Below are 13,077 nucleotides of genomic sequence, written 5' to 3' on the forward strand. Positions count from 1 at the left end.
GGCTCCATTGGTGCTCAATCAAGGCCACCATAGGGGACCACTGAGCCTCTATCACGAGTCACGATAAGCACTGCTATCTGGCTTCCTCCCTCCTGGTGTTCTCCAGTGGCCAAATCTTTCATCACAAGCTGCACATGCAAACAGCGTGTCCTGCCATGCAGGGACCTTTGCAGGAACTGGTGTGAAACAGCCTCCAGCAACTGCAAGCATGAGGAAGAGAGGCCTGGGGAGAAAGGAGAAAGACCTCAGGTGATGGCTTCATTGTCTGGTGCTGATGTAGAAGTGAGTAATATGCAGGACTTGTGCTCACCTCAGGGATGAGGAAGGCGAGAGTGCTTTTTAAAATTATGTATTGCTAATTCTTTCCCAACCAACCAGCCTGGGATTTCCTTGCATTCTGAGGCAATGCTTTCATCTGTCTCCTGTTCAACAATCTGAACTTGCTTGAGAAGTTGTTTTTCTTTCTTGTGGAAGATTGCATTGGAGCCAGAGTGCTGTTTAGCCAAGATCTATAATAAAAATTCTTTATCCTTATTTTGCTTCCTCTCCAGCTCGAAAAGGGGTGGCATGGAAAGTAGCATGTATTCCATAGGGAAGATCTTTCAGGTTCAGCCTATTTAGTAACCACAGTTACCAGACAGCTCTCACTTCAAGCAGTTGGTCAGTCTCCCTTGTGCTACTTGTACTTCTATATATATGGTTTTGATTTGCTGCAAGCTCTCCCAGCGGTCCCAGGTAAACTGAAGCAGAGAGGTTGAGTCTGTTCCCAAACAGCAGCTAGGGATTGACCATTACCTGTCATTTCTCCTCTGTGAAGTGATTTTCGCAGAGCCTTTTGATGAAGAAATGTTCTGTCCAAGCCACTATCTGGGTTGTAGTATTTTATAGATGAAGCTATAAGAGGTCCATACTACTTAGTAAGCTGGAAACATACCTAGCTGCTAACAAACAACATAACAATCTCAATTCTAAAACTTGAGAATTATCTTCTCTGTTGGGTAGTCAAATCAGTAGCTCATGGAATGGTCTAGATCCAGGTCCATTGGCAGACTGCAGCTGATGTGGCTTGAGTCTGGTGTCTGGCTTTTTTTAAATTCATGCCGTGAATATTTCTTATATGCTGTTGTCTTTTCCCATTTTTAATTATATCAATATTCTTTTTTCTTCTGATACTTTAATTTTTAAACAATGCATATGGTCTGATAGATTGAAACACAAGATAGATGCAGAGCCAGATGCAAGTTTTTCCTAAATGCAGCTTTAGATTTGTAGGCATGGGTGATTAGAAAAAGAAAATTTATCATTTTAGTTAGCTTGTTTTTAAGTGGTGGGAAATGAACATTTTTTAGCATGGAAGTGGGGAGACTTCCTATGCTACATTCAGCTCCAGCATAGCATGTAACTTCATCATTGGTGCAACCCACTAATCCCTGCATGGACATTCTTAGAATTAAAATGCTCTTAATTTAGTAGAATGAGATAAATGAAATTAAAGTTCCTTTTAACATGGAATGAGGGTGTCTATACAGAGATACAATGTGGTTTAGCTAATTCCCTTTAAATTCACAACTTTAGTTAATCTGAATTGAGTTTCCCAAGTCCTGCGTGTAAAGACATCTTTATTTAGGAAAAGCTGCTGTTGTGGCAAGAGCAATGGGCTCAGCCCTGTCCCGAGGCATTCTGGCATGTGGCTCACTTGTTCCGAGACAGAGAGTTTCTGGGCATTAACAAATTGTCTACCACATCCTTTTCTTCTCCTCTCAGAACGCCTCTGTGCCACCTCCTAAAATTGTGGTTTCTGAGCCACTACTCTGAGTAACTTGCTCTGGTTGTATTTACTGTACAGCGGAGGAAACAATATTTCAGCAAGTTGTACCATTTTGGAGCAGGGAAAGTTAAACTTGTCCCAAAACCAGTCATGAACACACCCTTTGATCTGAAGGGCCTGTCCAGTGGACATTCCCTGCCCAGGCCAGGTACAGAGCAGGGAGCAGGATGGTGGATCTCTTGTGCATAGCAAAGGTTTGTAAATAAATCCCGACTTGTGCTGCATATAATTTGGAAGCCAAACCATGGGAACAGCTGTCTTTTAGGGCCAGAACTTAGCTGAGAGGCTTGCTCTTGAAAATATTTGCTTTTCTTCTTGGAAATGATCTTGTGGTCATGTTACATTTTTTTTATGAAAAGAGAAACTGGTCACATGGGTCAAATACAACCATTTAGGACAAACCCCTAAATGAAACTTACTGTTTGCCACATGCAAGGAATGCTGGACCATGTAACCCTCACTGCAAGTTTCACCCATTTCACTTTCTTACAAAGTTTGTTTTCCAACCCTTGCCCTGATGGGAAATTGTTCATAGAATAGTTGCATTGTCTCACAAGCTGCTGGTTTTGGTAAGAGATCAGCTGGAGGGGGATCACTTGGATTTCTCTACATTTTTTTCAATTGGAATTTCTAGTATGTTGATCATAGATGTCATGAATAATGGGTAGGAGATAACAGAGTAAAAATTATTTTATCGCACTCCATCTTTGAGTTGGGGTACATGGATAGACACAGTGAGGAGGAGGAGGTGGTTTTCCATGGCCCAGCTGATGAATTCAAGTTCCTTCTACCTGGTGAAGTTCTGCCTGACACACTGAAGTCTCCAGAAGTCCTGAAAGCATCATGCACTGTGCGTGTGTACTATAAATAAACTTTTAAAAACATAATTTAAAAACACCTTTGGCAAAGCACATGTTTAACTGAAACCTGTCTGGTCAAGGTTGACTCAGTGGTGTAGGATGAAGATGGGGAAAGAGCAAGTGGGAGCACATAAATGAAACCTGCTGTCAGAGAAAAGACACTTGTTTGTCATTTTCAGGCTGTCCAAGCTCTTGGCATGTGAGTTGTGGGAGATCCCTAGTGACTTTCTGGATATTTGCCCTTGGCATGCGTGTTTGTGAGTGATCTGAGATTTCATTAACAAAGCTGCACGAACAAGGTTAGTTAACCTGTTAGAAAAAAATCAGATGGCTGGAAATCATAGTTGATTCTCCAGTTCTAAGAATCCAAACAACTCTGGCTGAAGGTCTCCAATCAATTAGACAAAATAATTTCAAGAAGTCCTCTTAATGAATTTTTATGTGTTCCACCCACAGTTCGGATAGCTGCATCCCTTTATTTTGAATGGACAATTCTTTTGATCTGTACAGAACCAGAGGAGTTTTGGGGAGATGAAACTCTCTGAAGGTAAATTGCTCTGATAGTATCTGTGGAGGTATACAATCTATATAATCTGCACTGCTGCTGTCTCAAAGCAGGTCTGATTTACCTGCTTGTTTTTTAAGTTGTATGAAAACATGATGCATCTTCAGGCAAGAAAAAGAAATCTAAGGCTTCTTTAGATGGGGCATTAAGGGGTTAAAGGCATTGCCCAGTCCCAAGGAAGCCTGTTCCAAGGCAGGCATCCACTGGAATAAGGTTTTGCTGCAGACACAGGCTGATGTGCTTGCAGCAAGGATTGCAGCCTTATCAGTAAAGATAAACATGCAAAGGCTTCCAAACCCCTGCGTCCCTGCCACTTGTTTGGGATCCTTTTCCAGAGACCAAGAGAAAATACAAGATCTTCACCAAGATAGATGCTACTTTCAAAGGGGGCAGCCAGCAGACTTTGTAGACAGAGACCATGTATTACTCTGTGGTTTGGAACAGGTACAGGAGATATTAGTTTACCTGATTCAAAATAGTACTTGAGACCTGGCAGTATCATGTGGGGTTGGCCCTTTCCCCTCACCCATCAGTCTTTTGCTGAGTGTCCAAATGCTGGACAACTCTGGGTTTTGTTGCCCTCACTGAGTTACTTGCCATAGCTAATTTCTGCTGCCAAGCAACCTCCAGGCTTTACTACCCACTTGTTTGTCATTTCCCACAAATACTTTGAATGTTACTTTATTTTAATCCTGGTGCTGAGAGGAGGGGAATGGAGATAGTGTTTCTGTTAAAAATGCACAGGATCAGCTACAGAATTTTTGGGCACAGAAGAGGCCACTTGAGTTACCTGAAAAAACAGTCACTGTGGTAATATTACATGTAATTAAGGTGTAGCCTTGAAAATAATACACTTTTCCTATTTCTCTCTCCTCCTGTTCTGTCACAAAACACAGTAAAGCAGGAGATGCAGAAATCAAGCACCTGGCTTCTTGAGGTCAAATTCCAAAAGTCTGCATTGAAAAGTGCAGAGATTATTCCAGATGGGTGAGAACTGGCACTCTTTTTCTGTCCAGGAAAGTTTGTGCCATTCTGCAGGCTTAGCCTGGGTCCCTCTGTTTTGCCACTGAGCCTGATTGACACTTACATGTGTGTGGCCTTTTTACACAGTGGTGGACTTAAGTTTGAAAATCCAGACATTTTTGGACTGTGACAACAGTTGGTATGGTGTTTCAATCTGTACTTTATTTTTTAAAAATTATATATACTATTTTAAAAGGGAGTGTGATAACTTACTGCAAAAATCAGAGAGGAGGACAGTTTACAGAAACAATTTGAAAGTTGCTCCCAGCTGAGTGAATCTTTGAGTGTGGAAAAAGAGACTTATTTCAAACATTTCTCTTAAACTTGCAGTGTGATAGATAAAGCTAGTTCTGAGAACGTGAAAATGTGGGCTCCATGTGCTAAAGCTATTTGAAAAGAGGTGTGAGTGAAGGGGCTGAGGTTGGTGTGAACGTCAGACTTCCTGCCTTCTGCACTTTCTGTGTCGCAGCTGTAGCACGTTCGATAGTGTGGCACTTCTTTTAAAAGGGACTCTGAACTAGCCCAGCCTTTCAGGGAAAGACAAGCTGCAGCCAGAAATTCTGGCCCATCGCTGGATGACAAGAGGAAGAGCTTTGTTACTAGCTTGTGTTTGATCTTAGCTGCTTTTTTTCTGCTCTCAGTAGCATGCTAATGATACCTGTGGGAGGTGAAAAATGGGTGAATTCCTGCTAGGGTGCAGACAGGTTTGCAGTTTAGTTCTTGTCCTCTTCTTCCCCTCTGGTAAAAATTTTGGGGGCTGTCCCAGATACATAAAAAGAAACTTTTTCCTAGAATAATTTCTGTCCTATATCTGCTGAGGAGTCTGAATCAGAAAGGCAGTAAGCAGTTGACTCAGTTTGTTTTGTCTCCTCTCTCCCTTTCTTATGTTTGAAATTATGAGTATTTATGGGAAATGACTGGCTTGAAAGTCTAGGACAAGTCTGAGCTGCCCATAAGCCATTCCTTTTCTACAGTTCAGTTTTGCCTTGTTTATCTTAAACTTTAAAGCTGAAATGCCAAGTGCATCCTAATTCCCCTTTTGTTTCAAATGCCAGTGTTGCCAGTTTCACATTTCTTACTTGTGATTCTCTACACATTATGTTCCTCTTGGTATCAGAGGACTCAGTGGGGTGGGCAGGCTGCACCCTGGGTCAGAAGAACAGGGAGATGGTGAAACAGAAGAGTGCCAAACCTGGAGGCAAATACACCCCAGTTGCTGCTGCTGCCCAGGGAGAGGGTCTGCAAGTCTGCGATAAGGGATGGAAGGGGACCAAGAGGGATGGGTGGGCCCCCAAAGGCGGTGATCTGGATGCCAACATATCTTGCTCCAGCTTTGCAAGGAGCAGCATGCAAGTGCTTCAGAGGGAGGGCTAGTTGTGGTCTGTGGTTTAGGGAGTTGACACAAATAGTCTCTGAACCCTTTTTTTATGGGCCTGCAAAGGAGTGCTCTCTCTGGGGAATTGGAGCCTGTTTTCCTTGGTGTAATCCTTTCTTGCTTAGCAGGTTCGAGGCTGTGCTCACAGCAAGCAGCCATGGCTGGCTGACAGAAGGGGGGGCTTTAGCATCCTACGTGTTTTGTGCTGTGTTAGATTAGAATGGGAATGTTGGTAATTAAACTCTTGGGTCTGAGTTTCTGTTCCTAAACTACTGCTGTAAATCAGCAATTGAGTTCTGTGGCAGGCAACCTTTGACAAAATTTCTGTGCCCAAGAACCGTGTGGGCTAGGCTATTTTTAAACCTATTTCAGTAAGTGCACTGTGTAACATTTTTGTGGACAGAAAATACAGAACAGTGTGTTGACCTTCATTGCTGATCAAACTTCAGTTGCACCCAGATATAACTGATAGCAGGTCTTACCTGGATTTGCTTTCTATCGATGCATGTAGGTGGTCACATGGAGGAGAAGTGAAATATTTCCATAATATTTACTGGATGGAATAGGAAGGAATAAGAAAAAGGTGTGTCATAGGGGAAAATGCATGGCAAATCTTTCAACTTCAATGAGAAAACATTCGCATAGTTCAGATATTTCATTTTACATGAAGGCTGATCATCCACATGGAGAGAGATCACTAAAATATCAGCACTCCTATTGGTGTGCACTGTGCTCCTTGTACCTAGCAAAGCACTGGTTACACTGATCTCCCAGCCTGCTTCCCTTCCAATTGGGAGTTCTACAGGGATGACCAGAGGGAATCTTAGTGATACTACAGAGAAGCTTGTTTGCTTAAGAGAGCATATGTACATCTTTTAACAATCTGGTTGTGTACCTTCTTTGTGGGAGGATCCCTGACCATATAGAGAGACAACTGCTAATTAATTTAATTCTGGGAACAGGAGGTGGTATGACCTTTTCCAAAGTGATTCTTTTGGGCTAGAGTTTACAGAGGTATTTGCTAGGACTGATGCCTGGGTTTGCTATGAAAATATTATTCATACAGAGGTACAAATTTCCATGGTGTGGCTGGGGAAAAAATTAACCTCCCAATCTTTCTGGTTAGGGTTCATGGTTCCTTGTCTAAAAATTGTTGGCCTGATGTCCAGATTTATGTTATTTGGTATCAAAACACAGTTACATTTTCTATCATATCTTTTAGCACTGAGCACAGCAATTAGATCCAAGTTATTATTAGACTGTTGTTTTGGACACCACTCACTGGGTTGTGAACACCCCATCTTCTGTTGGCAACACAGGAGGAAATTAATTTCTGAGTAATTTTTTTTTTTTCTGAACTATCAAGTTGTTATTTATTCTGAGCATCTTCCAAATTTCAGTATCTTTTACCAAAGAAGTGGTAAGGCCTCTTAATGCCATCTCTTTGCTGTGCTCCCTCTGAGCAGCTCAGGGACACAATTACAAGTACTGAGTGTGCCTACACCATCCATTTTTTGCTCTTAATACCAGCACTAAGCAATCAGTCCCAGTTGCTCCAGTGTAGACAAAACCAGAGGCAGCTACAGCACTGCCTTAGCAGCACGAGCAGAGAGCAGAGCTTTTGGAAATGTGCCTGAGGTGAGCAGGACAGAGGGCCACTGGTCTGACTCTGCTGAGGAAATGAAATGCAGCCCCAGACTGGAGGCAAGTTGCTGTAGACCCCCTGGCTGGCCACGTGTCAGCCTCACAAAGCATTTAGGAAGCCTGGCCGCAGAGAAGTAGGCAGAAAGCTGTCCATGGTGTCTTACATCCCGAGAAAGGTAGGAAGGCAGCTGATAAAACTGAATTTTCCTCAGGCAAAGAAATATCTTTGCTCCCTGTTGCCTTCTAATGTATTTTTAAAAACCCCAACAAGGCAACTCTCCCTCATTCCCCACCACCACCCCCAATAACAAAAAAGCACAGGCTTGCTGGACCCTAAGAGAAACAAACCTAAGCACCTCTTTGGAAAACACTGCTGCGGCCTGCGGCCATCGCGCATTCCTGAGGCGGCTGCGAGCCTCCTCCCCGGCGTGCCTGCCCGGCAGGGCAGCCGCTCCGCTCCGCTCCGCTCCGCAGGCCGCTCCGCTGCTGCTCCCTCGCTGCACCAACATGCCCGCGCACAGCCCCCGGAGGGGCTCGCTCCTCTCCCCGCTGTGTCCGTAGCCACGTTTTGTGCTGCCCCTGCTCAGGGGAACACAAGAAGCACCTTCAACATGCGGCATTTTCTGCCACATTAATTCAAAGGACAGCTCCATGTCTGAAGTGCTGCCAGACTGAGCTAAGAGCACTACGAAGCAAACAACTGCCACATCCTCATCCTGCTTCTTGTCACGGCACTGCAGAGGAGCTGGAAGTTTTTCAGCAATGTAACTAGGTAAGGGATATTTATTTTGATGAAAATGAAGGTAAAATCCCTATTTCCCAGTTGGTTTAACCCCTATTTACAAAGATCTAGTAATGCATATATGTAGAAGAAATATCTACATGAGTGAAAATGTGCCCTGCTAATATTAAAAGGTGCACGGTGGAATTTTGCCTAAGGATAAAATGTCATTTTAATTGAAAGCTGCTGTAACTTGATAGGGCATATCCACAACAGTCTTGAGGATCTACTTTAAAATACAGTTAAAGACAGAGACTACTCCCACCACTCTGTCTCTTATAGCTACATGTCCTCTTTGATCCATCCATGGTGCTTACGATTCCTAAGAGACACGCATACTGCCAGTAGTCTGAGCTCATTAATATTTATATGATACCTTTCATCTGAAGATGTGTGCTTTGCAATTATTAATTAAAAACCATTTCACAAAACCCTAAAATTTAGCTCCATTTCATAGCTTACAAAATGAAGACCAAGAAAGTTTGTGTGTCCTTTGCATAAGACAAAACGAGATTAGGAATGTGGAAGCTTGTCTGCATGGACCTCTACTGTGCTGTACTTCTTTATCTTTCTTTTGCCAGTAATTTGGACAAGGCAGCACAGATTTTCTTTGACAATAAGATGCACCATGAGCCTGTACTACCTAGGCAATACTGAGAAGAGCAGTGAAGGGAGCCTTCTCTTTCATTCTGGTTCTTCATACAGTACTTGCTTGCTTTTTAGAAAGCTTCTTTTAAAAAACAACCTGGAAATGCTTTGTCAGCCCTGCAGACCACATCCCCAGTGAATATTTACTTGAATATGTTAAACCTTTCCCTTGCACTCTGTAGTTTAGTTCCCATGTTAGAGTAGATAGAAGGGATGGTGGGTTATAATCCACACCAGTCATGGGCCCTCTCCTCTCAGTCCTCCCTGGTGCTTATGGAATGAAGGAGCTTGGCTCAGTGTGAGACTGATAACGGGAGGAAGGGCTTGCCATGCGATTAGACCAGTTCACTGTAAACACCTAAGTTGCACAAGTGGCTCAAACTTTGATCTTTTTGTTGTGGAAAAGAAATCTGAGACTCTAATACCTGCCCTCAGTCACAAACAAGGAGGTGGACATTACTCAAGCCCAACTGTGGAAATGTAAATACAGTTAAATGTGATCAAAATGGAAAAAAGCACCTCTTTCTTCTTTATCCCCTGCTCACCAGTGTACTGCCTGCTTTTACCAGGGGCTCCTACTCTGACTTGCCTAGCTCTGTTTGTGATTGCAGGCCCCAGTCTCACACCTGAAACACACAAATCCAAATGCTCCCGAGTGCTGTCTGGGATAAGGTTTAAGCCACAGGTGTAATTAAGCTTTTAAGTGGTAAGCCTATTTGGTTAGGGGCACACCTAGAGCCTGCAATAAGCTGGGAGAAAAGTGATCAGTTTTTTAGACTGATAGGTGATTCCTCGCATACTGCTGCAAGGGAAGGGTTAAGAAGAAGCTGCAGCATTTGTGATTTAGTGTAACAACTCTCAGAACAAGGTCTCTGTAGATGCATCTGGATGTCCTAGTGAGGTGGGATTTGATTTTAATTACAAATCTGGTAATGGATTATCAAAATGATGGTTTTGCTGAAGTCTTGGGTACACTCTTCATAGTCCTGTCTTTTTTTCTCTCATGCCCTCCTTCCAAAATCTGCCTGTGCAAATACTGGAGCAAAAGAGTAAATTTCATAGGAATGTAGGCTGTTAGCTTGTGGTCTCTTTTACTATTGGCATTTAGGCCTTTGATTAGATTTTTAGAGGAAAAATGTCATAGTAGGTTGTCTGGTAAAATACTGGTGAATATTTTAAGATGCAAATGTTCTTAGGCATTCAATGAGCATAAGAAAAATGGGGGATGTGAGACTTCAGTAATTCCTCACCATTCTGATTTTTTTGCACTGTGTCATAGCTTTGCTTTTACAATCATTAGAACAGCATGAGACCTTTGCTTTGCATAGTCTTGAGTTCTTGGGCAAGGATTTAAACATGGAACATTAAGACATGTTAGTGAACGTGTCCTAATTAGTCTCTTCCTTGGCTACCACATCCTCAAAGGCCTTACCTACGCTATACCTCTCAAACACCTTCAACAATATAGCATTTTATCCTAGTCTAGACAAAGTCTTAAGGGTTATGTTGTGTAGTCAACTAATCACTCCTTTTAGTGGGAAAACTGCTTTTCCTTTAGGATTGTTTCTCTGTTTTTTCCTCCTTGCTGTGCCTTTTCTCCTCCTTCCCTCTGCATACCTTCCCTGCAGCAACTCCTGTTCCATCTGCTCTAATGGAAGCATTAACTATTTAATTGCTGATTAGGAAAATCTTATCACGTGGGCTTTGCAACAATACTGGAGTGGGAGGCAAGAGGAAGGAGATGTGTGATTTCCCAGTTCTGTATCACAAGCTGACCTGGGAGGGCATTAGTCATTCTTGACGCCATGAGGGTGTTTAACATCTCTTCAGTCTAAGGGGTGCAACAGTTGAATAGGATTTGGATGTACCTGAGCCCTTGTCATCTCTTGCTGCTGAACTTGCTATTTGACCTCGAGCAAACTAGGCTGGGCCTTTCATCCCTTAAGTGGATAGAGGGCAAGTACTGTAGCTAAGTGCTTTTTGATTCTTAAATGCAGAAAACATATTCATGCAAATAACTAGTCGCTTTTCTTGTATAGTAAGAAGTATTGTGAGGTTTTGAAATCTTTTCTGTATGCTTCTGCACCAAGCTGCAGAGAGTGAGATGAGAAGCTGGAGGAGATCTGCAGTTCTCCAAGCAGTGAAAGCCCTTTTAGCTCTGCATTCCCAAGCAGACATATGGGGCTTTTGCCCAACTAACTTATTTCCTTGTGTGATGCAAATTCAGCTGGTGGCCCCCTTCTCTTCCCCTGGCATCTGCTATTCTAAGCATTCGCGTGGGTTATCAGCATTTCAGCTCCTCTTTGCACTTCCACCACCCAGTTGCCACAGTGGGGTGTAGTCTGTAGTAGATACTTGTGAAGACTCGGAGGGGTCTGTGGGCGATGTGGTAAGAAAAGGTGTGCAGGTGGACTCTGCAACCCACGTAGTCAGTCTCTGCCCTGAGGGCTTTCCGTGGCTCCTCGTAATTGCCAGTTTCTCACTTGGCTTTGCAGGACTCTGAAAGTTGCGTTGGAGATGGGAATCGGACCTTTTTCATTCTGTTGTGAAAGAAAAAGGACTGAAATATTGGGATAATTAGAGAACTAATGAAACTGCCATTGTAAAAGACAAGATAATGGCATTCTTAGCAATTAGCATGGGAAAGCATTTCAGTAAGACTGAAACTATATTCTTATTTGTTTGGGGAATTTATTGTTAGCAGATGCTTAATTTCCATAAGTAATTAATATTTGGAAAGCTTAAAATTATTTTTATATGTGTAAAAACCCCTTGTATTTTACTTCAGTGGTGGAGTAACCACTCACACAATGTCTTCTCAAAGACCCCACAAAGACCAGAACTGGCCTTGTTGATTCTTTCAAAGAAAACATGGGTTTATATGTAGGAGAGTGCAGAGGAGAGGGTAACTCTATGTATGGGCACAGAATGGAAATAAAAGGACAAAATACCTTTGAGGAAGGGGACGAAACATGCCAAAATACTTCTCCTGCTGTCTACCTCTATCACTAACAACCCCTACTTCCTCTCCCCCAACCCCATGTCAAAAAAAAAAAAATCCATTTAGAAAACATCCTTGCAGATCACGTGGCAGCTGGCAAAGGCTGCTGCCCCTTCTGCCAGAGGCTCTTGAAACAAAGCAAACCGGGTTGAAATTCTAGGCATTAAACAACTAAAGCAGCTGCCTCCCTGACATCCTGGGTTGGACTCTGATTTCAGTTTCGCTTCTACTAGATCTTGGGTAATGTCATTGCTACGGTGTAACTGAAATGAGAACTGGGGCTGCTAATCTTGACATTGGGTCACCCAGTGGTAATCCATTTGTTATCTCTGTTACATTTGTGAGAGCACACACACCCACTCCCTTTAGACTGCAGTAATTTATTTGGCCTATTTTGTGTCTGATGGTCACTTGAAACTGTACCTCCTGCCTGTCAGCAGCTGTAGTTGTTTTGCTAAGTGACGATCTAAAGTGAGACTTCCTTGTGCAAATGTGTATTTTAGACACTGTCACCAGAAATCCAGTGGCTCTCCTCTCTCCCTGCCCCTCTCTCCCTGTGCCCTTCAGCTGTTTAGATTTCAGAACACATGGCTTACATGAACGTATGCTTGGAGTTTGCAAAATGGCTTGAATGACAGGAGAAATCGGATCACACAATGAGAGTTCAGAACCCAGCCACCAATTGGTACGGCAGGAGTCTGCAGCTTTCTTACGCTCATTATTGTCTCGGCATAACATCCAGCACTGTGTGTTTCTCACGTCCCCTCAGAAAAATGGGCATGCAATGGAAAGGAGCGGGTGGAGGAATGTCCCCCTCCCTGGAGCGGGGCCGTCAGCCTCCGCTCTCTGTGGTACCCCCAAGGCCTGCGGGGAGTGGGGTGGAGAAGGGCCTGCACACCTTATTGTGCCTTCTTTGCTTACGCTGGAGAATCTCCAGCTTATCCTGCCAGTGCAGTGACTGCATGTGGAGGAGGGGGAGAGGTTGTGTTGCAAGCTCTGAGAAAATTAGTTGTCTCTATTTTATCTTTTGCAGCTGCAGCACTTTTTTTTTTCTCCCCTCATCATTCCCCCCTCCCCATGCGAGTGGTATGTCTGAACCATATCCTTCAAAACCAGTTTTCTAAGCAGATTAGATGGGCAGCAGAAACAGCTATGCAATCAGGCAAAAATGTGCACTCAAGCCTTCATTTCATGCAGTGGCCAAAGCAGTGTCTACCACCTGCATTTTTTTACTTCATTCTCTCCCTTTGCTGTTATTCTGTAGTGCTGTTGTCTGTCACTGTTGTAGACTGAAACAAAATGCTTGTTCTGATCCTTAATTATATAAACATTAGGGAGGGGAAGGAAGTTGG

The 13,077-nt window shown here is 43.2% G+C and overlaps 1 protein-coding gene and 1 long non-coding RNA gene across 3 annotated transcripts in view; one reads left to right on the forward strand and one right to left on the reverse strand.

Moving 5' to 3' along the window:
* LOC128797032 (uncharacterized) overlaps positions 1-7,730 on the reverse strand; it is a 51,647-nt gene extending 43,917 nt beyond the window's left edge. The window contains exons 1-2 of the long non-coding RNA XR_008433984.1: positions 7,652-7,730; positions 6,134-6,204 (exon numbers count right to left, since the gene is read on the reverse strand). This is a non-coding gene — a long non-coding RNA (uncharacterized LOC128797032). The remainder of the gene's footprint in view (positions 1-6,133; positions 6,205-7,651) is intronic.
* A 273-nt stretch (positions 7,731-8,003) lies between these two features.
* Positions 8,004-13,077, forward strand: part of HIC2 (HIC ZBTB transcriptional repressor 2) — a 43,162-nt gene continuing 38,088 nt past the window's right edge. The window contains exon 1 of one of the 2 annotated variants that reach the window (XM_053959228.1): positions 8,004-8,067. The gene's annotated coding sequence lies outside the window, so the exon portion shown is untranslated. The remainder of the gene's footprint in view (positions 8,068-13,077) is intronic. The other variant, XM_053959227.1, reaches the window with a different exon arrangement.

The sequence above is a fragment of the Vidua chalybeata genome, chromosome 18 (genome assembly GCF_026979565.1).
Source record: "Vidua chalybeata isolate OUT-0048 chromosome 18, bVidCha1 merged haplotype, whole genome shotgun sequence".
In the NCBI taxonomy this organism is placed as follows: domain Eukaryota; kingdom Metazoa; phylum Chordata; class Aves; order Passeriformes; family Viduidae; genus Vidua; species Vidua chalybeata.